General features: G+C 41.8%; 1 protein-coding gene and 1 non-coding gene across 5 annotated transcripts in view; one reads left to right on the top strand and one right to left on the bottom strand.

The window, feature by feature from the left end:
* Positions 1-24,052, top strand: part of ANKRD6 (ankyrin repeat domain 6) — a 196,250-nt gene that overhangs the window by 29,691 nt on the left and 142,507 nt on the right. The gene's annotated exons all lie outside the window — the stretch shown is intronic.
* LOC137205140 (U6 spliceosomal RNA) lies at positions 1,260-1,366 on the bottom strand. Its single transcript, XR_010934003.1, has one exon. It is a non-coding gene; the product is annotated as a U6 spliceosomal RNA (small nuclear RNA).

The raw sequence follows: 24,052 nt of genomic DNA, 5'->3' as shown, positions 1-24,052 counted from the left end.
AATTAGCAGAAAAGGAGATAAGCATCTTCAATCCTTCCACCTATAGGTAACCACTATTACTATATTGGTACATACCCTTAAATGTATTTTGTGTGCAACCTTGAGATCATACTTTTCATGTTATCTTGTAACTTTTTCCCTTAATAATATATCATGAGCATTTGCCCATACTTTTCAACATCATATATCTAAAATAGAACTACATTGATTGGATAGGTAGTTTTTAGTTTATTAAAGTGTTCCCATATTGTTGAAGTTTAGGTGGCTTCCAGATTTTCACTTTTACATGAAATGCTTCAGTATACATTTTTGTATGTTAATCTCATTCTTGAAGTTATTTTCCTTGAAGAGAAATGGAATTGCTGAGTCAAAGGGTATTCGTTTTTATTTTTAAGGCTTTTGACACATATTGCTAAATTGCCTTCCAGAAATGTTCACTAGCGATGTGTGAGAGTTTGTTTTCTTGCCCTCTTGTCAGTAGGGATTATTCTAATTTTTTTACATTCAATTTTATAGGTAAAAATTGTGTCTTCGTTGTTTGATTATGAAGAAGACTGAACATTTGTATATGTTTTTAGATCTTGGATTTCTTTTTCTTCTCTGGTGTGTGAAGTACCTGTGTATTCCTTATTCACCTTTTTTTTCCTTTGAAGTATTCACTTTCTTGTAAACTTTCAATTTGTAAGAGAGCTTTATGTTGAAAAGCTATTGTTTGGCTTCATTAAGATATTTTTCCCCCAAGAAGTAAAATTTCAACAACTTTGTTAATGAATCTGATACTCTGAGGTTGGTCAATTAAGCTTCATCCATGAGGTCTCTAAGAGAAAAACTACAAATCAGTTGATATTATGATTTTATAGTACACAGGTATATTATTTATAGACACAATTGGGAAGTCTTTTTTTTTTTTCCTTCTGAAAATAGCAAATACTTGCTGGTGAGTTGATTTACTGTTTGGAGTTTGCTTTGTAGGTGGAATATACTTCATTCTGATTAGGTATTGTGAATCCTGTTTTGTGCTATACCTATGATATCATTTTTTTTTTTTTATCGAAGTATAGTTGATTTACAATGTTGTGTTAGTTTCTGGTGTACAGCAAAGTGATTCAGTTATATATACATATATATACATATTCTTTTTCATATTCTTTTCCATTATGGTTTATTATAGGATATTGAATATAGCTTCCATTTGCTATACAGTAGGACCTTATTGTTTATCTGTTTTATATATAGTAGTTTGTATCTGTTAATCCCCCCAAAATATGGAATGCCTCACGATTTTGCATGTCATCCTTGCGCAGGGGCCATGCTAATCTTCTCTGTATCATTCCAGTTTTAGTATATGTGCTGCCGAAGCGAGCACTATACCTGTGATACCTTGATGGAGTCCTCTACTAGTTACTGGACACTGTCTTGGTATTTTGTTTATTTATTTATTTATTTATTATATGTAAAATATATAGAGATGAGATTTCTTTTTTTTACATCTTTATTTTACATCTTTACTATCTTGGTATTTTGTTTATTTATTTATTTATTTTTTATATGTAAAATATATAGAGATGAGATTTCTTTTTTTTACATCTTTATTGGAGTATAATTGCTTTACAATGGTGTGTTAGTTTCTGCTTTATAACAAAGTGAATCAGTTATACATATACATATGTTCCCATATCTCCTCCCTCTTGCGTCTCCCTCCCTCCCACCCTCTCTATCCCACCCCTCTAGGTGGTCACAAAGCACCAAGCTGATCTCCCTGGGCTATGCGGCTGCTTCCCACTAGCTATCTGTTTTACGTTTGGTAGTGTATATATGTCCATGCCACTCTCTCACTTTGTCACAGCTTACCCTTCCCCCTCCCCATATCCTCAAGTCCATTCTCTAGTAAGTCTGTCTTTATTCCTGTCTTACCCCTAGGTTCTTCTTGACATTTTTTTTTTTCTTAAATTCCATATATATGTGTTAGCATACGGTATTTGTCTTTCTCTTTCTGACTTACTTCACTCTGTGTCTTGGTATTTTAAACTCTTAGAGTCAGCCACAGTGTTTATGTCCTGTATTTATCAAAGACTTGCTGTGTACATAGCTCAAAAGTCGAGATGGAAGGCACAGAGTTTTGTGATTCTAGAGCTGAGGTCATAATGCTTAGCGTACAAATGACTTGAAAGGTGGGATTTTTAGAAAGATTGGAACCATTGCCAACGGTGAACGGTTCACTGATTCTCTTTGAAGAGTATTGCAAGAGCTCACCCTCTGTAGGGCAGAGCACTGTTGCTCAGGCCTCCTGCAGGTATAACTTCTGAAAGCATGTTGGAGGACTCATTTATCTGTGTAGCATCTTGAGGCTTAAGTGCGAAGCATATATTTTTGTGAACTGAAGGAAATTTCTTTAGAGTGCAGTTGAAACTTTACTCACACCTTCAAACTCATTTTGGAATTTAAAACAGCTGTAAAAATTCCTCTTGTACTGACGGAGTTCCCAGGGGTGTGTCTCTCCTTCCACTTTCTTTACTTCCCAAACTCTCTCCAGCACAAGGCCCCCCAGCCGTCTAAGGAGATATCTCTGGTGGCATAAAAGCCTTCTGAAAACCATTAGGTGACTCATACCACGCGTGTATGGCTTTAGGCTTGACAGGTGTTTTTTTTACAATAGTTCACCCTCCCACTCTAAGGAGATTTCTGAAGTTCTGATCAGGGAGTCTAAAAATTCACATTTTGCCTAATAGGTGATGAGGAGGGTGTTTATCTTACCTGTCTGGATTTTTTTTTTTTTACTCAAAGTTTAATGAAATATTCTGTATTACCCATAATCCTTTTTTGAAAGCGAGAGCAGACTATGAGGAAATATGTAGAATGAGTATAACTCAGCAGAGGAAAAGTCAAGTTCTTACTCCTATTATTTATAAATAGAGATGTTATTTATTTAGGCATGATAAATAGATTCTTTTTTGATGGTTGAATGTGAGGGTCGCTTAGAATTAAATTTTTTATTTTAGTTCTTCTGAGTGGCTGGGACTTTTTCTAGCTAACCTAAGTGGTTTTATAGCGTTTCTCTGGCCGCTTAATCTGTATTTAGAATTTTTAGCAGTATTTTCAGAAAATTTCCAAGGTGCATCATTTTGTAAAAATCTGTGTTACAAACTTGTTTCTTTTTGATTCCCCCTCCCTTGGTCTCTCCCTTCCCCACCTCCATCTCGTCAGTTCCTCCACTTCCCCAGTTCTGGGTCTGTTTAGTTTTCACCTCATGAGTAATGATTATTATGAATTCGGCTCCTTCTAATGAGGCACTAAGGCTGTCTCTCAGGTTTTGGATTTCCTTTAGGAGAACTGTTAATTATTACTGCCTCACCTTCTTATACCTGGCACAAAAGTAAGTTGTAGAAGGAGAAGAGGAAACACCTGTTTATAAAATGTGGCGTTTGAGTAAAATTCTAATGCAGAATGATTAACAGCAGACAGAGCCTCATAGAATCAGCTCAGCCCCGTCTTGATTTGGTTTCCCGTGGTTGTGGATGTCGCATGTTTCGTACTATGTGTAGACCTCTTCCATGCTTTTCATGTCACTCTCTACTTCTGTTGCCACCTTTTTAATTCACAACTTTAGTTCATTTCTCTGTCACGTTAGCTTTTTCACTGGGCTTTCCCTGCCTCCAGGGTCAAGTTCCCCCAATCTGTAAATCCAACAAGCTGCCGCTAAATTTGTATTTGAATGGGGTCCCTGCACTGCGCAGCCCTCCTAGAATTCCTCCTGTGTTATGGTCCAAGTCCTCAGCCTCTTCAAGCCTTTTTACTGTGAGCTCCAGATTAATTTTCTAGTCTCGTCACCTGCTGCTCCTTGACCTCCAAATTCTGCCCTGTTGATCTGACAAGCCTGCCAGTCAGAACAGCTACTGCTTTTCCTACCACCCATCTCTGTGCAGAGAAATCCGACCCACCTTGGAAGGGGCACCATCTCCTCCAGCATTCCTTTGCAGATCCCTCCCGTTGGCAGTGTTGCTCTGCATTCTGCAGCTCCGGTGTCACTCATCGGGAATTTTTTTTTTTTTTTTTTTTTTTGCGGTACGCGGGCCTCTCGCTGTTGCGGCCTCTCCCGTTGCGGAGCACACGCTCCGGACGCGCAGGCTCAGCGGCCATGGCTCACGGGCCCAGCCGCTCCGCGGCACGTGGGACCCTCCCGGACCGGGGCACGAACCCGTGTCTGCTGTATCGGCAGGCAGACTCTCAACCACTGCGCCATCAGGGAAGCCCGGGAATTGTTTTTACATTTGTAGGCTCTTATCTGTGTCGCCTGAGGGTAGGAACCAACTCATCTATTCCTGGTTCCCCTGGACACACTCAACCTGCTTGGCCTGCGGTGCTCACTCTTTCATCCCCTTCTGGTTCTTTCCCCCATTAACATTCTCATTTCTCCTGTTGTAAAACAGCAACTACTGCAAACTCTCTCTTTACCCAAATTCCCTCTGTTACAGCTGTATCTCTCTCTGCTTGCCTCTATGAATTTATTTTTTGTAATTGAAGTATAGTTGATTTACAACGTTGTATTAATGTCTGCTATACAGCAAAGTGATTCAGCTATACAATATGTAAATTCTTTTTTTAATATTCTTTTCCATATGTTTTATCATAGGATATTGAATACAATTTCCTGTGCTATATAGTAGGACCTGGTTTATCCATTATATATAATAGCTTATTACATCTGCTAACCCCAGCCTCCCACTCCAACCCTCCCCCAACCCCCTCCCCCTTGGTAACCACAAGTCTTGAACTTTTTTTTTAATGGAAGAGAATTGCTTTATTGATTTTCCTGATAAACAAGCTCATTGGAGAAAAATACAAATAATACAGAATTTGAAGAGGGTAAAAATCATCTAAAATGCTATCACCCAGAGGTAAATTGCGTTTCATTAAACATCATGTCCCATTTCACATGTACACACACGTACATACGCACTCTTGTGCATGATATCACAATTTTATATTAATGAAATCACATTGTACATACTGTTCTGTAACTTGCTTAAAAAAAATTCAGCAGTATATTGGGGACATCTTTCCAAGTCAGTTCACGTTAATCCTTATCATTTCTGTAAGCAATTATCAAGCACTCGATTGAATCAATAATTATTTAATCTAGCACCGTTTGATGAGGCTACCCATTCTTTCCTGGTTTTTCATTTGTATGACTAACCCTGTAATTGCATTAGTTAGGGTTCTCCAGAGAAACAGAACCAGGGGACATGCACACAGAGAAATATAAAGAATTGGCTCATGTGATTATAGAGTCTGAGAAGTCCCAAGATCTCCAGTTGAAAGCCTGGAGATCTCCAGTTGAAAGCCCCCCATTAACTCTTAAGGATAAATTCCTGCATGTGAAATTGGTGGGTCAAATGTGTGTGTATGCTAGGTGATATTATTGCCCATCAGAAAGGTAAAGCTGTACCCAGGTAAAGTTGTCAGTGGCTTTTCCACTGCCCTCACCAACATGAATATTGTCAAATCATCCTAATCTTTGCCAATTTTATGGTTTAAAAATATCTTTCTTTCTTTTGCATTTCTTTCAAGACTAAGGTTGAATATTATTTTGTAAGTTAATGTGTGTGTGTGTGTGTGTGTTTTCCTTCAGTTAGACTGACTACTGTTTTCTGCACTTTTCTAGGGTTCTAATTCCAAATAATTACAATCCTATAATGGAACTTATTTAGTGTGTGTGTGGAATTGCTTAATCAGATCCTTTGCCCATTTCACTATTTGAGTGTTTTGTCTTTATTCATTTGTAAGAACTTTTCAAAAAGTATGCATGTTGGGGCTTCCCTGGTGGCGCAGTGGTTGAGAGTCCACCTGCCGATGCAGGGGACACGGGTTCGTGCCCCAGCCTGGGAAGTTACCACATGCCGCGGAGCGGCTGGGCCCGTGAGCCATAGCCGGCTGAGCCTGCGCGTTCGGAGCCTGTGCTCCGCAACGGGAGAGGCCACAACAGTGAGAGGCCCGCGTACCGCAAAAAAAAAAAAAAAAAAAAAAAAAAGTATGCATGTTATCACATGTTATCATATGTTATCAGTTTTCTTTAAAAATTTTTGGTTTTTATGATTAAGATGAAAAGGGCTTGTGTACTCCTAAAATTGTAAAAATATTAATCTGTAGTTTCTTCTGCTATTTTTATGGTTTTATTTTATTTTTTAAAATTTAATTTAATTTTTAATTTTTTTACTGGGGTATAGGTTTTTTTTTTTTTTAATTAATTAATTTATTTTTGGCAGTGTTGGGTCTTCATTTCTCTGCGAGGGCTTTCTCTACTTGTGGCAAGCCGGGGCCAGTCTTCATCACGGTGCGCGGGCCTCTCACTGTCGCAGCCTCTCTTGTTGTGGAGCACAGGCTCCAGACGCACAGGCTCAGTAGTTGTGGCTCACGGGCCTAGTTGCTCTGTGGCATGTGGGATCTTCCCAGACCAGGGCTTGAACCCGTGTTCCCTGCATTAGCAGGCAGATCCTCAACCACTGTGCCACCAGGGAAGCCCTATAGTTGTTTTATATGGCTTTATTTTTAAAATTATCTTTTATTTTTATATTTGTATATGTCATAGATACTAAAACATCTCTATATTTTACCTTTATTTCCATAATTTCTAATAGGTAGCAACCTCTTTGTTTTCAGTATGGCTCTTTAATCCATTGGGTACTGCTAAATATATATATGGGTTGCATTATTTCTTCTTTATTAGCTGAAATATAAAGAGAAACTTCATCTTATTTACTATTTGGTTTACTATTTTGGTTACTCACTATTTGGAACAGTTTGTAATAGCACAGGCAGGATAAATCTTAATTCTTTCCTTTATCAGTTAGTTTTTACAGGAACTTCCTTGCAGTAAAACTAGTGTAATTCAAGAGAGTGTGTTGCACAGAGCACAGTGCCTGTTGGAATAGCTTCTTGGAATACCTTTCTTTCAAGTAAAGGTATAGAGGTTTGCATGAGATCCTATAGATAGATAATGGTTTGGCTAAGAGGTCATGTAGTTCCACCTCCTATTTTTTCTTTCTTTTTAATTTCTTGAGGTGGTTATTTATTAAGCTTCCAAGCAAATATAGTATAGCATAAGACACTCCAAATCTATTCAGAAGGAAAGTATAAAGTACTACCAAGTATTATTGCTAGTTTCTTCAGCACCTCCTGTTTTTTCTAAAAGAGGAATAACCATCTCCCCCCCTGCAGCCTTCCTTCCTCCCTTCCATCTCCACAGACATAGATATCAATGCCTATATGTATATGTACATGTTTATCACTTCAGGTTCCAGGACAGCCCCATATGGTCAAACTCTAAGTAACTGTGATTCGGCCCAGAGTTAGTGAATCCATTGTAGGTGCCTGATGGGTAAAGGAGCCCCTCGGAGGAGCAGGGACAGCTGGTTATTGGAGGTCACTGTGCTTCTCGGGTCTTCCCTTGTCTTTGGCAATAGTCCTGCTTCACGGTGGACCTGCCAAAAACTCGCTGGGTCCTTTCCTTTTGGTCCCTCTCAGGATAGCCTGTGCCAGAATTGTGAATGCATCCCCTGAGGATCCTGGCAGAAAACCTCAGGGTGACGGGTGCCACCACCACCTCAGTGTCTCACTGGGTCTCCCCATGTCTTGGCATCTCTCTGGCTGTGAGTGGCTTCCTCTGCAAGGCAAGGTGAATCATGTTGTTTCATGCTGTCTGCACCACCCCCCGCTCTGGTCTGCCTCTGAAAAGCAAAGAAAATCGTTCACTCCCCTGCTCCCACATCTGCTGATTGCTCAGGCCAACGTGCTGTGTCCGTGCCTCAGCCCTATGAGAAGGTTCGGGCCGTGAGGTACCTGGGCTCACACTTGGCCAGGAAAAGCCCCAGAGGAAGAGAGGCCACTGCCTGCTTCCTGAGCTCTCATCTGTCTCCATTGTCACTGGCCTTGCTCTGTGTTGTCATCTTGCGTTGCTTATACTTTCTTTGTGTTTAATAGAGATTCTTTAAATCAGACATTTTTAGATTTTTTCCTGACCTGGCATCCCAAGTTTCGAATTCAGGCATACTGTAAGTTTTTGCTCCCTTGCCTTTGCTTTTCACCTTTATGTAATCACTGCTGTAGGTCTAGAGGGTTTATTAAAAAGCATATTTGTTACATCTTCCAAAATTTTTTTCTTTAAAAGTGTCACTTCTTGGTTTTTCTTTCCTTTTAAAATCTCATCTTTATTCTTATCCTTCTAGGGTTGTGTAATTTTAAGTCTCTCCAGTGAATTTCTATGTACCTGATGTATAGTGTTTATTAATCAAGTGTAGTTGTGTTATTTTGTAAAGTAACATCTCACATTACCAGTGTGAATGGTTTTTAAAAATTTTTTATTTTCTAAGCAACTGTCAATCCAGTTAATGGTGGGACTTCAGGTTTAAAAATTGACAGCTTGTAATGCTGTAGATGAAGGGGGTGCAGGCGGTAATGCTTATCTGTCAGACTTCTCCAAGTAGCCCCCATGCAGTACTACACAACTCACCCAGCTTCCTTTTTTTTTTGCAGTACGCGGGGCTCTCACTGTTGTGGCCTCTCCGTTGCGGAGCACAGGCTCCGGACGCACAGGCTCAGCGGCCATGGCTCACGGGCCCAGCCGCTCCGCGGCATGTGGGATCTTCCCAGACTGGGGCACGAACCCGTGTCCCCTGCATTGGCAGGCGGACTCTCAACCACTGCGCCACCAGGGAAGCCCCACCCAGCTTCCTTTTATCTTTTCCTTCACATATCTAAAGCTGTCTTAGCTTGAGGTAGAGAAAAAATGTTCAGAATGTGCAGTGGTCTGCAAATTAGATATCATCAGTATTCATAAACATATGTTTATCTGAGGAACTCTAATATCAATAACTTGTGAAGTTTTTGTCTATTTTTTTTTGGCTGCACTGCGGCATGTGGGATCTTAGTTTCCCGACCAGGGATCAAACCTGTGCCCCCTGTAGTGGAAGTGTGGAGTCCTAACCACTGGACCGCCAGGGAAGTCCCTCTCTTTTTTAATCTGAAAAATTGCCCACTACATTGTTACATTGAATATAGTCTAGAAACAAACCTAATTCATTAATGTCATTTTAGCTCGAAGTTATTTGTGCTTTACTCCATCTCCTTCACAGTCTTCACTGAGGAGATCTAATTTAACCTGCATTCTTGACCTGATCAGAATTTTTGTACTTTGAGTCAACCATTGAGGGAGTCAATGTAAAATGAGAAATTTGTCTTATTTATAAATTGTCAGAAGGCAACAATCCCAAGACTCTCTATGTAAACATGAATAGATAGATGGAAACACAATTTATTTAGGAGACAAACCCTAGGAGCCCAAACCTAAGGTCTGGACATTTCCTATTTAAGCAAAAATAGGAAAAAATGAGAGCATATATGGCTCCCATTCTATGACTATTTTCAAATAAGAGTTGCTATACTCTAAATTCTGTTTGTGAAGCTGGGAGCTAAAAAGAAAACAATCTAAAACATGCTTATTTCACCTGAATCTGTATCCCAGCGTCTGTACTGGCATGCATATGATTGGAACATGTAGAGTTGAATCAGCACCCTTGTTTCTGGTTAGTTGCCAGAAATAAAGACATCAAAGGAAATAGTAAACTGGGCAGTGAATCAAAGCTGCGTGGCCTTTCCATTTAGTAGCTATTGTAGGTCTCTCCACTGCTTTCTAACTGAAACTCTCCTTCCCACAGTCCCCTGTGAGAAAGGGCCACCCTAGGTTGACCAGTTGTTCGTTCTTGTTACCTTTACTTTGTACATGTGTAGAATTGTTTCTGTGGGACAGAGTCCCAGATGTGGAAATATTCAGTCAAAGAGAGTGAACGTTAATAGATTTAACAAGTACTACCAAGTTGTCGTTTAGAAAGGGTGTGTCCATGTGCACTTCCACCAACAGTGAAGGTGAAACCAGCCACTGAGTTGTGATGAATACTGTGGGTTGTTTGTTGGGAGCCAGACAAGCCTGAAGTTTTGCCAGCCATCTTCTAGACAAGAAGTTGATTCTTGGAATGGTTAAAAGCTGTTTTAGGCAGTGTAAAACGAGTTACAGATATTCTTAGAAAAGAACATTTTCTAAGAATACTTAGAATACATTTTCATAAATAAAATGAAAATATAATATTAAAGAATATTTAAAAATAATACATAATCCTACTCTCAATAGATATTCATTTTTGCAAGTTACTGCCTGCATATGGTTATATTTTACTGGTTATAATTTGTGTGTTTTTTTATATTTTACTTTTTTTTTCAGAGAACTGTCTCATAAGCTGTTTCCTATGTCTGTATGTCTCATAATGGTCATTTAAAAACTGCATTTTGTCATTGTACCATAATTTGTTAACTCAGTTCTTAATATTGAATATTTAATATACAACCAGATACTTAAACTACATGTTCTTAATTAGATTTATTGGCTTGTTCTGGTTATGAGAGTAATGTAGTTCACTATTAAAAAATTTGGAAAACACACAAAACTTAGGAAGACGTACACAAAATTCTTTCTATAACTTCTGTTAACGAACTCTGTGAGTATTATATTTTTTCTTCCTGTCTTTCCCTAATACACTATTTGTGTAAAACATTCGTTTTCACATGTTTCTAAACCCCATTTTTTTGGCTGCTCCACGTGGCATGTGAAATCTTAGTTCTGTGACTAGGGATCGAACCTGTGCCCCTGCAGTGAAAATGTGGATTCTTAACCACTGGACCACCAGGGAAGTCCCTAAACCCTTTAAAAATATCATTTCTTCTTTTTTTTTTTTTTTTCATTTCTTCTTTTTTAACAAAAGGGAAGTTTTTTTCTGACTATAATAGTAACTTGAAATTATTACAGAAAATTGGGAAACAATCCCAAACATCCATACTATCACCCTGAGGCATAAACCATTAATATTTTGGTTTATTACCTTCACATTTTATTTTCTTTAAAAAAAATCTGAGATCTGGTATCATCAATGGTTCTTAACTTGGGGATGGTCGTGGACTCTAAAATAGAATCCAAGTTAAGAACTCTTGCTGTATATGTAAATATACCTCCTTTTTTTCTATTAAACATTATAAAACAGGTGTTTTTAAATTATTGGGAACTCTCATAAATCTGCAAGTTTGCTGATTGTTATGGGTTGAATTGTGTCACCCGAAAATGCACGTGTGAAAGTCCTAACTCCCTTTACCTCAGACAGTGACCTTATTTGTAGACAAGTTCTCTATAGAGGCAGTCAAGTTAAAATGAAGTCATTGGTGTGGGCTCTGGTCCGGTATGACTGGTATCTTTATGAAAAGAGGAAATTTGGAGACAGACACACACACAGAGAAGATGGCCATCCACAGGTCAAGGAAAGAGGCCTGGAGTGGATTCTTCCCTCATAGCTCTCAGAAGGAACCAACCCTGCTGACACCTTTATTCCAGACTTGTGACCTCCAGAATTGTGAGACAATAAATTGTGACTGTTGTTTAGGTCACCCAGCTTGTGGTATTTGGTTATGGCAGCCCTAACAAACGAATACACTGATTATGTAGTCTTATATAATGTAGACGTCTAGGTGCATATTTAGTTTGTGCTAGGCACTGTGCTGGGTTGGGAGTACTAAATCAACAAAGTCAAGTTCCCCGATCTTAAGGAGCTTAATTGGCACACAGGAATAGAACCCTGGGGTCATGCTATGATGGGTGGTGCTCAGGGCATCACGGGAGCCCAGAGCTGGGCCGGGGTGAGGGCAGACTTCCCAGGAGAAGTACCACTTGAGCTAAGTTTGGAAGAAATAATAGGAGCTTACTTAACATTTCTATTGTGGGATATTAGGGTGTTTTCACTTTCCTGTGTTTTTCAATTATTTCTTTAGGATAGATTCCCAGTAATGCATTACTGAGACAAGAATGTGAAGCTTGAAACATCATTTTTAGGGCACTGTAATTTTCTAGCAGGTGGAGGTTTCCTGGTTTATTGAATCATCCTCTTTTATTGGATGACAGTCTTCCTGATGCTGTTTCCAGTTTTGCTACTATAAATAACGCTGTCATGTACATCTTTTTGTAGGTCCGTTTCTTCTCTTGGGTTTCCCACTTAGAGAAGTTCCTTTAGCATTTGTTGTAGAGCTGGTTTGGTGGTGCTGAATTCTCTTAGCTTTTGCTTGTCTATAAAGGTTTTAATTTCTCTGTCGAATCTGAATGTGATCCTTGCTAGGTAGAGTAATCTTGATTGTACATTCCTCCCTTTCATCACTTTAAATATATCATGCCACTCCCTTCTGGCTTGTAGAGTTTCTGCTGAGAAATCAGCTGTTAACCTTATGGGAGTTCCCTTGTATGTTATTTGTCATTTTTCCCTTGTTGCTTTTAACAATTTTTCATCTTTAATTTTTGTCAGTTTGATTACTATGTGTCTCAGCATGTTTCTCCTTGGGTTTATCCTGTATGGGACTCTGCACTTCCTGGACTTGGGTGGCTATTTCCTTTCCCATGTGAGAGAAGTTTTGGACTATAATCTCTTCAGATATTTTCTCGGGTCCTTTCTCTGTCTCTTCTCCTTCTGGGACCCCTATAATGCGAATGTTGTTGTGTTTAATGTTGTCCCAGAGGTCTCTTAGGCTGTCTTCATTTCTTTTCATTCTCTTTTCTTTATTCTCTTCTGTGGCAGTGAATTCCACCATCCTGTCTTCCAGGTCACTTATCCGTTCTTCTGCCTCAGTTATTCTGCTATTGATTCCTTCTAGTGTGTTTTTCATTTCAGTTATTGTATTGTTCATCTCTGTTTGTTTGTTCTTTAATTCTTCGAGGTGTTTGTTCTTTAATTCTTCCAGGTCTTGTTAAACATTTCTTGCATCTACTCGATCTTTGCCTCCATTCTTTTTCCGAGGTCCTGGATCATCTTCACTATTATTATTCTGAATTCTTTTTCTGGAAGGTTGCCTATCTCCATTTCATTTAGTTGTTTTTCTGGGGTTTTATCTTGTTCCTTCATCTGGTACATAGCCCCTCTGCCTTTTCATCTTGTCTTTCTGTGAATGTGGCTTTTGTTCCACAGGCTGCAGGATTGTAGTTCTTCTTGCTTCTGCTGTTTGCCGTCTGGTGGATGAGGCTATGTAAGAGGCTTGTGCAAGTTTCCTGATGGGAGGGACTGGTGGTGAGTAGAGCTGGTGGTTGCTCTGGTGGGCAGAGCTCCGTAAAACTTTAATCCGCTTGTCTGCTGATGGGTGGGGCTGGGTTCCCTCACTGTTGGTTGTTTGGCCTGAGGCGACCCAGCACTGGAGCCTACCCGGACTCTTTGGTGGGGCTAATGGCGGGCTCTGGGAGGGCTCACGCCAAGGAGTACGTCCCAGAGCTTCTGCTGCCAGTGTCCTTGTCCTCACAGTGAGACACAGCCACCCCTCGCCTCTGCAGGACACCCTCCAACACTAGCAGGTAGGTCTGGTTCAGTCTCCTATGGGGTCACTCTCCTTCCCCCTGGGTCCTGATATGCACACTGCTTTGTGTGTGCCCTCCAAGAGTGGAGTCTCTGTTTCCCCCAGTCTTGTCAAAGTCCTGCAATCAAATCCCAGTAGCCTTCAAAGTCTGATTCTCTAGGAATTCCTCCTCCCGTTGCTGGACCCCCAGGTTGGGAAGCCTGACATGGGGCTCAGAACCTTCACTCCAGTGGGTGCACTTCTGTGGTATAAGTGTTCTGTCTGTGAGTCACCCACCCAGCAGTTATGGGATTTGAGTTTTTTGTGATTGCGCCCCTCCTACTGTCTCACTGTGGCTTCTCCTTTGTCTTTGGATGTGGGGTATCTGTTTTGGTGAGTTTCAGTGTCTTCCTGTCGATGATTGTTCAGCAGTTAGTTGTGATTCTGGTGCTCTCGCAAGAGAGAGTGAGCGCACGTCCTTTTACTCTGCCATCTTGAACCAATCTCTGTCGTGTACATCTTTCTGCATAGAGGTTTTTTCATAATTAAAATTATTTCCTGGGACTTCCCTGGCAGTCCAGTGGTTAAGACTCCACACTCCCAACGCATGGGGGACAGGTTCAATCCCTGGTTGGGGACGATCCTGCATGTGGCATGGCGTGGCCAAAAAAAAGAAGAATTATTTCCTTAGTGATAGAGTCCTAGAAATAGAATTAGAGTATCAAAACAGTCAGATTATTTTTCAGAATTACTGATTTACATTCCCATTAATAATCAAGTGAAATTTATTAACAAATCAATTTGATTTACTATAGTCTTTTATATCCTTTGGGGTGTGTTGAAACAGTTCAGTACTTCCCTCTTTTGAAGACTGAACCTTTCCAGGGAAGTAAAGTGAGGTTTGTATCACTTGGGATGCAAGACCCCCCTCCTCCTTAGATTCTTCTTTTCCTCTGAGAAAAACCTGCTTAAAGGGCATTGTACCATCACAGACTTGCCCACACAGCTTCTGTGCTGGTTTCTCACCAGCAGATGTGTGCATTGGTCTCTGTTTATACTCTTAGGTCATTGTCTGTCTGAAATCTAACTATCCCAAAAGATCAGCCTTCCAAATTGGCTATTTCTGTTCTATTCTGAGATTCACTCAAAAAGACTCATGTCCTCTGCATTCTGCTAGACTCTAAATGTTGGCAGCATATCTAATGTAACAGTAACAAAAACCCCACAATCATGGTGACATGCTGGGCATATGGGTGCATGAAGGAGCTGGATCAGGAGTGATGGGTCCTGCCTCAGTGAGAGAAGAGTTTGTTAACAAGCTTTGTATTGTTTCCTTCATTTTAAAAGTGAGTGTGTGGGAGGGAGACGCAAGAGGGAAGAGATATGGGAACATATGTATATGTATAACTGATTCACTTTGTTATAAAGCAGAAACTAACACACCATTGTAAAGCAATTATACCCCAATAAAGATGTTAAAAAAAAAAAAAGTGAGTGTGAGTACATGTTATTCACTCAACCAGATAGTGAGCGTCAAGGAACAAGGACTCACCTTAATTAGTTTTGTATTGTCTACCCCGAAGGGTGCCTTGCATAATTAATTGATGCTGAATAACCATTGATATAATTTTTTTGAAAATGCTCCACTCACTAGTTACTTAAAAACCTTTACTTTTGACATCGGGGGAAAAAAAGCAAAGTTATGCATAGTTTAAACACTACAGAGGCACATATGTGGCAAGTGTGAGTCTCCTATGTTCCTGTCCCACAAAGATGAGCAATCATGGTCTGCAATTGAGGACATGTTTCTCCAAATTTTCTCCCTAGTGTTTAAAAAATATAGTGATGCTTTACCTCACTAACAATAAGTGAAATACAGAGTAAACAAAAATGAGATTTTTTCCCCCTATCAAGTTCTCAAAGGTAAGGCGAAACATAACAGACAGACCTGATTATGTTCATGTTGGTGGACATGTAGGGAAATGGTACTCCTGTAAGATGTGGGTGGGAGTTGAAATCTATCTAGAGGGTAATTTGTCAGTAATTACCAAAATTTTGTCTACACATATCTTGTGCATTTTCTCTGCTGACTTTAGAGAAGTAAGAATGTTGAGAGCTGTCTTATAATAATGTCGTTAGGTGATGCGCTGGTGCTGGTGGTGGTGTCTCTATTATATGAGGAGGCTTGGTGAAGTCTCATCTGAGTCTGCTTTGTACCCAGAACACAGTGCCAGGGGGCAGTGTGGGTCAAAGCAATTCTCATGATTCTTTCACAAGGTAGGCAGAGATATAAGCTTCCCTGGGGAGGAAAGATTTTTTACCATTGCTCTTCTCAAGGTGGAAACAATTGGAGGTCCGCTCAGTCCCTGCAGACACTTTCTGAAGGCATTCCCTAGAACTCCCTCCTTTCCTCTGCTTCTAAGTTCTAAGGTAGCAGAGAGATTCTGCCCTATGACGTATTCATAAGATTCAATTGACCGTAAAGCACTTTGTAAATGTAAGTGCTATAAGTGACCTAAATTATATCAGCAGCTTTTTGAGAAATGGAGAGAGGAAGGAAAAGGAATGTAAGGAAATGGGATCCAGGGAGCCAACCTTGCCATTTTCAAACTATAACAAATGGGTCATGGATCTACAGTTTGTAATTTCAGAAATGACTAATGCTTGGACTGTTTTTGAGCATCTTAAGAGTGGCTTCATTCCAAGAGAAATCAATCTCTGTACATTACACAGATTATGCCACTTTTTAAATCCATATTTTAATTTCATCATCATCCTGTTTCCAGCTCGAAAGATCCTGAGAACCCGTACTCAGGGTGGTCTTCTTACATCAGATGCTAAGGAAGTGTCCCTGTAGGCAGCTGGCCACCAGCCGAGCCTCAGAAGGAGCCTCTGCCCAGCACCTCTCGTACAGGGGGCGGGGCTCCAAGGGCCCTTTGGGAAAGCAGCCTTGGCGCTGACTCTCGACAGCCAGAGCTTTTCATTGTTAGAAAATTCATCAGCCCTTTCTGCTGCCGTCTGGAGCCCCCAGAATAAATCTACTGTGTGTGCCCTTCCTGTACTGAGGATGGCCATTCCCCACCCCGACCCTGCCCAAATCATTTCTTCCTCGTAGGAGAAGATTCTTCTTTGTAGAATAGTATGTGGACCATCTAATCCTCCCCATCCGCCCTTGTCCTTAGTGCTGTCTTTTTATAACGAATCCTAAAATTGTTACGTTTGTTCACTTGTTTCTGACACCCACGTCTCTCCATTGTCTCCTATTAACTTGGTCTCTCCATTGTCTCCTACTGACTTGTAAGCAAACTAAAACCCCAGAGCAGTTGCTTTTGAGCCTAAGTGAATGATGGAACCTCTGTTTCTCTGAACCGTCTTTTTCCTTTCAGCTCATTTTTTTTTCAAGCCAGACCTCTCTTGGAATTCTGATTCTGTGGGTCTTATCTACAGCATTCATCTCTCCCAGCGTGAAGTCCTCAGATAATTTGAAAAGCCTGTGATGTATTTACCCAGGCTCAGGGCTCCCAAGAGGGTGACAAATCCGTCATAACGAGTTTGCCAAATGCCTGCTGGCAGCCAGTGGCTTCAAGGCTCCTTGGAGAGAGAGAAGGACAAAACCCAGCGCCTGGCTGCACGGAGGGGCCCAGGTCGCGGGAGCTTTGGTTTGACTATTGACATGTAAATGTCAGAGGGGCCTGAGGCGGATCCCCGCAGACCCTCCCGCCATCCCTCCAACCACACAAAGCCCAGCCCTGAACGGCTGCAGGCTTTACCCTGTGAGGCGCTGGGTGTCCTGACTGCAAGAGGTAAGTCCTGAATCAGCTCTGCTGTAAAACTGTTCTGTTTGGGATGGTGATTGTGGACTGGAAACTTCTCCGAGCCACATGCAGTGGGAGCGGTCCCTTTGGATGTCGACAGAGACTCTGTGAAGGTTTTTGAAATGAAAAAGAATACTATTAAGTGATGATTAATTTGATTTGGTGTAAGAAAATAAACAATCACATTTGCCCGCCTGTATGTGCGTAGACAAGATTTGATGCTAGATAAGTTTCAAAATACTTTCTGAATTTTACCTGAAATTTCTGTAGCATTATTTTCGGCTTTGTGTTTCTGTAGTCCCTCAGGCACCCCCCTACCCCCTTTCCCTCTCTCAGTCTCTACCTCCCTTCCCTTCCGTCCTCCCTCCTTGTTCTTTTTTTTTTTTTTTTTAAATAAATTTATTTATTTATTTTTGGCTGCATTGGGTCTTCGTTGCTGCACGCGGGCTTTCTCTAGTTATGGTGAGTGGGGGCTACTCTTTGTTGCGGTGCGTGGGCTTCTCATTGCAGTGGCTTCTCGTTGCGGAGCGTGGGCTCTAGGCGCACGGGCTTCAGTAGTTGTGGCACGCGGGCTCAATAGTTGTGGCTCGCGGGCTCAATAGTTGTGGCTCACGGGCTCTAGAGCACAGGCTCTGTAGTTGTGGCGCACGGGCTTAGTTGCTCCACGGCATGTGGGATCTTCCCGGACTAGGGCTTGCACCCGTGTCCCCTGCATCAGCAGGCAGATTCTTAACCACTTCTGCCACCAGGGAAGTTCCCTCCTTGTTCTTGTAGGGATGGTAAACTGTATGACTCATAAAAGGAGTATCACAATGTGCTTTACAAATTAGAGAAGTGAAGGAAAAATTATACACCATTAGAATTACATGAATAAACCACCACTAAAGACTGGAGGAGCTGAGGCTGTTTTTTTCTCTCTCTCTCTGAAATTTCAGGGGAAAAGTTTATGTAGCTATAGTGTCCTAAATTTAGCATGTGAATTATGTGTGCTGGATTGCATGTGCACCCTTTGCCAAATCATATATGCATTGACCTCCCCCACCCTTCAGAGCCGTTCCTTAGAGATATCTGAGATGCTCTCTCCCGGGCTTTTGTCCTCAGCAAGGCCCCCAGTACAACGGGATTCACAGCTCTCACACTGTGCATTTTTTCAGTTGACAGTGTCATGCTTTGGACTGATTTTGTTACAAGTCCTTTAAGAACTAGCGAGAAGTTACTGAAAATATAAACTTAGATTTCACATTCATAATGAGTGCTAGGTTGAATTTGAGAATCTTGATTTTAAAAAATCTCAGCTGAAAGGTTTTATTTGGTAAAAGTTATCCCACGTAGGACTCACTTCCCTGACTGCTTGCAGAGATGGTGCTTTGAAGGAAAACATTGTTTTAATAAAATGTAAATGTTTCCAGATCTCTTTCTCTCTCTGGTACAGATATTCTTTGAAACATGAGTTCGGTACACAATGCATCCTGAGGACTTGAATATTGATAGGTGGTTGTTAGTTCAGACACTTTTGTTGCCCTCTCAGAGTAATTATAGTAATAGAATTATGCTTCTATACCAGAATACCCATAACGAGATTGAAAAAACAGTTCACGCAATCAGGCTTAGATCCAGAAACCATAAATCCTATCAGTAAGTGTGAAGTCTATTCTTAATATTTAAGTGTCTCATGCTCTAATGAGCCTAATTAGGGGAGTTTGGTACAATGAAAAGAACACAAAACTAAGTGTTACGAGACATGGGATTCCGCTCTAGCTACTTAGGTGGCCTTGGGCAAAATGACCGACTTCTCTGCCCTCAGTGGTTCTCGACCACTGGGGGCACCAATGGTTGAGGACCCTGGAAACTAAAACCCTGCAGTGCCACCCGGTCCAGGGAAGAATTGGCCCACTCCAAATGCCAGTGGCTCCCACACTGAGAAACACCGAACCCGACGGTCCCTGAGGTTCTTTCTGCTCTGTTTCTCTCAAGTTCACAAGCGGAGCATTGAAAGCATCCAGAACGATGTTGAACTGTTACACTTAGTGTCTGTATCTCCCATCTGGCGTTAAATGCTGTGCTGCTGGGAGTGAAGTCAGACCCAGTCATACTGGGCCAGGACACTCGTGCCATGGCAGCTCCAATTCAGAGCTTCACTGCTGTGGGAGTTCCCTGCTGTAAGCACAGAAGAATACCGAGACTGTTCAGATGCAGGCCGGGAGCTGGGCCTGGGTGTTTTGGTTGGCTTTGGATTGTCCTTCATGTCCTCCTGTCCTTAAAGGGAAGAAGAGGGTTTATTGTGGCCACAGGCCTGGCCTCCAGGGCCTGGACAGCTGTCTCAGTGCACTGCCCGGCTGCTGGGCACTGTCACCTCTGTTGGGAAGGGGTCACCGTGGCGGCAGGTGCCGTCTGCATATCCTCCCGCTGCAGGTTGTCACAGGCCAGGCCAGAGGCCTTGATGAGGCAGAAAGGGATTCGGGCTGGAATAAAGATTCCTGGGGAGTCTGAGTTCTTAGATAGTTTGGTGTGATTAAAATTTTTATTTGACAGTCAAGTGCTGTTAAATCAAAGTCCCACAAGAAAGCTTCTCTCAGGCTTATCTGCGTGTAGAAAGCAATAGAAAGGTGAGTGACTAATCCTCACCAGCAATTGTCTGTGATGCTGTACACATATCCAATCTTAATAACGCACGTGTAAGATTACCTGGAACATATTTGTCAATTGATGTGTTGTTTTCAATTAAAAAAATAATTTTATTTAAAGAAAATTCGAATACATAGTACATAAAAATACCAGTAATTACTGCATTTTGATATATATCCTGCTGGTCTTTAAAATTTTACAAAAATGGGGTTACAGTATATGATGTTTTGTAACCTGCTTTGTTCACTTCACACTGTCTCATGAACATGTGTCTTATCACATAGATATTACATCATTTTACATGTCTCCTGGTGATCCATTGAGAGGACAGTGCCAAAGAGCAGAGACCCTAGAGTCGGACTCTGGGTCCATACGTCAGCCTTGCCTCTCATTAGCTGGGCAAGTTATTTAACTGCTGTGTGTCTCCATCTGCTCTTCTGTAAAATGGGGAGAATAGTAATACCCACTGCACTGGTCTGCTTTGAGAATTAAATGAGGAGATAGATGTTGAGTGCTTAGAATAGAGCCTTGCAAAAGGTAAACACTATCTGTGAGACAGCATCATCTCATCAGCATCAGCATCATTGACTGTACCATCTCTGCTAACCCCTCCCCTGGTATTCTTGCAACTGTATCCTTTCTGACCTGTAGAGTTACTACTTTTCGTATCAGTTCCTAGAAGTGGAATTTCTGGGTCAGAGAGCAAACAGCGGTTAGAGGCTTTGGATACATATTGCTGAATTTCCTCCTTTCTCAGCACTCACTCCTACCAGCTTTTCTCAACTGAATTAAAAAATTCAGCTTGGCTTCCTTCTAATATCCTGTGCGCTCTGGGACCTCCCCCTTCCAATAATTGGGAATATAAACTCCTATAATATTGCTCTGGGGCAAGTATAATTAAGGAAATGAATTAGCCACAAAACGACTTCAATAAAGCATGCCACAGTCAAATAAAGAAAAAAGGTGGTTCACCTGCCACTTGGTATTTTCAGTGCTCCAACTTCTCTCCATTGATCAAGAATTGTTTAGGTATGGGATGACGCGATGTGGAACCCATAAGTGTAGTCCTCAAGCTCTCTTCCCCTCCAGCCAAATTTAACTTCTTGACATGCTGGAAGAAAAAAAAATTATCTTCAGCAACAGGATAGGAAATGTACGTGAAATTAGCCATATAACTTGTAAAACATTAGGTTAGTCTCTTTATTCTGTGATATGTGAAAGTCACTCGCTTCATTGCATTTACTTTTACATTTACAGTGAAGAAATTGTTGCAACGATGGGATTCATAGTGTTTGCTCCTGGACCTGGGAGTGAGAGCTGTGGTCCACGTTCCTTGTTCAGCAGTCCTGTCCTGCGAGTTGCTCGGTGATAACTCAGTTCTCCCATCCTCAGGTGACCGAGAACCCTCTGCACAGCGTGCTGTGACCTGGCCTGGCCTTTACGTGTATCAGTGCAGCATTGCTAGATGAAGGCTGCTTCTCTGTTGATCTCAGCAATCCAGCCACCTGCATTTGATGATAAACACGAATGCAAATGTGAACATTTAAACCATATGACCCAACACAGTTATGAGGGAGACATCCAGATGATTCCGAAGATGTTCAGTATAGATTCGCATTAGCGTTACCAAACGCAAGTTCGTGTGCCCGATGCACAGTGAGGCCAAACAAACCAAATGTCGGAGTTTAGAGCAGAGAAAGGTTTTTGTTTTTGTTTTTGTTTTAGATTTATTTTTAACATCTTTATTGGAGTATAATTGCTTTAAAATGGTGTGTTAGTTTCTGCTTCATAACAAAGTGAATCAGCTATACGTATACCTATATCCCCGTAGAGAGAAAGGTTTATTGCAGGCCCGAGCAAGGACAGCTGGGTGTGGCGGGTGGGCAGGGGAGGGCTCAGGCTGAAAATATCCTGAGCTCCCTAAAGGGTTTCAGCAAAGCTGTTTTAAAAGCCAGGTGAGGGAGCGGGGGTTGCAGGGTATGTATGTGATCAGCTTGTGCAGAATTCTCTGATTGGTCGATGTTGAGGTGACTGGGTGATTAACAGTACCCTTAGGCGCCCTGTACGTAGGTCTTGGAGCTCATGATCATCAAGTAGTTAATTTCTTCCGTTTGGTGGTGGTTTTATCATCTGTAAAACAGCTCCGGAAGTGTGCATCAGATACTATTATCTAGGTACTTCAGAGAGGAGCTACAGCAAAGGATATGGCAGAGGGGTCTGTCCTGGGGAGGCCCCAGAGGGTCCTGCTTGGTTATATTAGGAGCACAAAATGTGAAAATTCTCATCAAGAATTCTCAGGCCTCTGAAAATACGTCTTAAAACCCCAGAACTGTGCTCAGGAAAGGCTGACTGTTTGCAGACACTGTCCAAGGTACTTTTGATAATTATTGGCATTCCAAAAAGGAAGGTAAATTATATTTTTATTATTTCTTTGGATTGAATACTTGATTCACTTTTGCTCAAGAATAGTGCCTTTCAGACTTTTGATTGTGACCCATTAAAAGAAATATATTTTACATAGTCACTGGCTATGTACCTACACGTATAAACACATACAAGTGAAACAGTTGTTTCCCAAAATACACGCAGCACACTCTATTTCCAGTTCTGTTTCATTCTTTGAAATGCTGCTTATGACCCACTAACTTATTTTCATGACCCACAAATAGGCCTGCACGACCTGCAGTTTGGAAGCTCTGCTCCAGAGGTGGCGTGGTGGATAACTTTAGTGGGGCCTTTATCACGGTGGAAGCCCGTTGCCTTCCTCTGGATGCCGAGCCCCGGGCGTCACGTCTGGCGGGTCTTGGGGCCACGGGCCTGGGCAGGCAGTGAAGGTGGAGCCCACGTGCTGGCTGCCTGGGAACTTGAACAGCTTCGCTTTTGAGAGCGTCCATCCTTCCCTGGACTCTCTGCTTTAGCTGACAGCAGCTCCGTCTGAGAGGGAAGGTTTAAACAAAGACAATAATTCAATTTGAGTGCCCGTGAATCATGTCTTTGTCTCTGCTCTTGATAGAACAGAAGGAAGTTGTTCATTATTAAGGATGCCAGCTGCCCGTGGAATGATAGGTCTGTAGTCAGGGCTGGCTCACTGTCAAGCAGGTAGAGAAGCTGGCTCCCCAGTTGGTGTGTTTTGAAGGGGTGCAGAAAGGATTTTCCTAAAGATGTCTCCTCATTCCCTTCTGCCTAAAATTTTATTTTTAGAAGTTCATCCTTTTCAATCTTATAAGCTTTTTGGTTTCCCAGCTCAAAATAAAAAATATCCTTGAGGAAAGAGAATACCTTAAGATTACGTCAGATAACATGTAGTGGGGATTTGGACAGCCACTGAGAGCAAGGCGAGGGCTGCAGCGGCGGGTGGGGTGCCTGGAGGGCCGTGAGCAGGAACAGGGGGGCTGCAGGCTGGTGGAAGTTTCTAAATCTAATGGCATTTTGAAAGCTGTTTGAGAGTGTGGTGCTCTTTAAATTTTTTTTTTTTTTTTTTTTTTTTTGCGGTACGCGGGCCTCTCACTGTTGTGGCCTCTCCCGTTGCGGAGCGCAGGCTCCGGACGCGCAGGCTCAGCGGCCATGGCTCACGGGCTCAGCCGCTCCGCGGCATGTGGGACCTTCCCGGACCGGGGCACGAACCAGTGTCCCCTGCATCGGCAGGCAGACTCTCAACCACTGCGCCACCAGGGAAGCCCATCTTTAAATATTTTTATGAGAATTTTATGAAGACCTGGTGTCTTGGGGTGGACTTGAGTAGGGCTTAGAGGTGAGAGAGCTGATCCAAATGATGAAGGATGAGGGATGAGGGGACGCACCAAAAGTGACCAGAGCTCTTAGGATCACTTGCCACTCAGGGTTTACGTGGCCTGTATAACAGCAGAACCCGGGGCACACAATGGGTTCGTGTTCTCATTTAACAAATGTATTGTCTGCAGACATGACTGAAGTATGCCACCCAAGGTTCACATTTTATTTTGTCCAGTGCCTTCCAAGCACCTTGCACGTATTTAGACATTTTTCCTTAATTGTAGCTTTCTGCTTGGTCAGATCACCACAATTCGATTGCACGCCAGTTTGTTTTTCCAGTTGTTGGTTATGATAGAATTTAGAGATAGAAAAAGATCTTAGTGATCACCTGGGTCAATGTTTTTCAAGCTGTGGTTATCAGCCCATTCCTGGGTCATTAAATCAGCCACACGGGAGTTACTGACAGAGACTGTGGGTTG

The sequence above is a fragment of the Pseudorca crassidens genome, chromosome 13 (genome assembly GCF_039906515.1).
Source record: "Pseudorca crassidens isolate mPseCra1 chromosome 13, mPseCra1.hap1, whole genome shotgun sequence".
NCBI classification, from domain to species: Eukaryota; Metazoa; Chordata; class Mammalia; order Artiodactyla; family Delphinidae; genus Pseudorca; species Pseudorca crassidens.
This window is presented reverse-complemented; position numbering and strand designations above follow the sequence as displayed.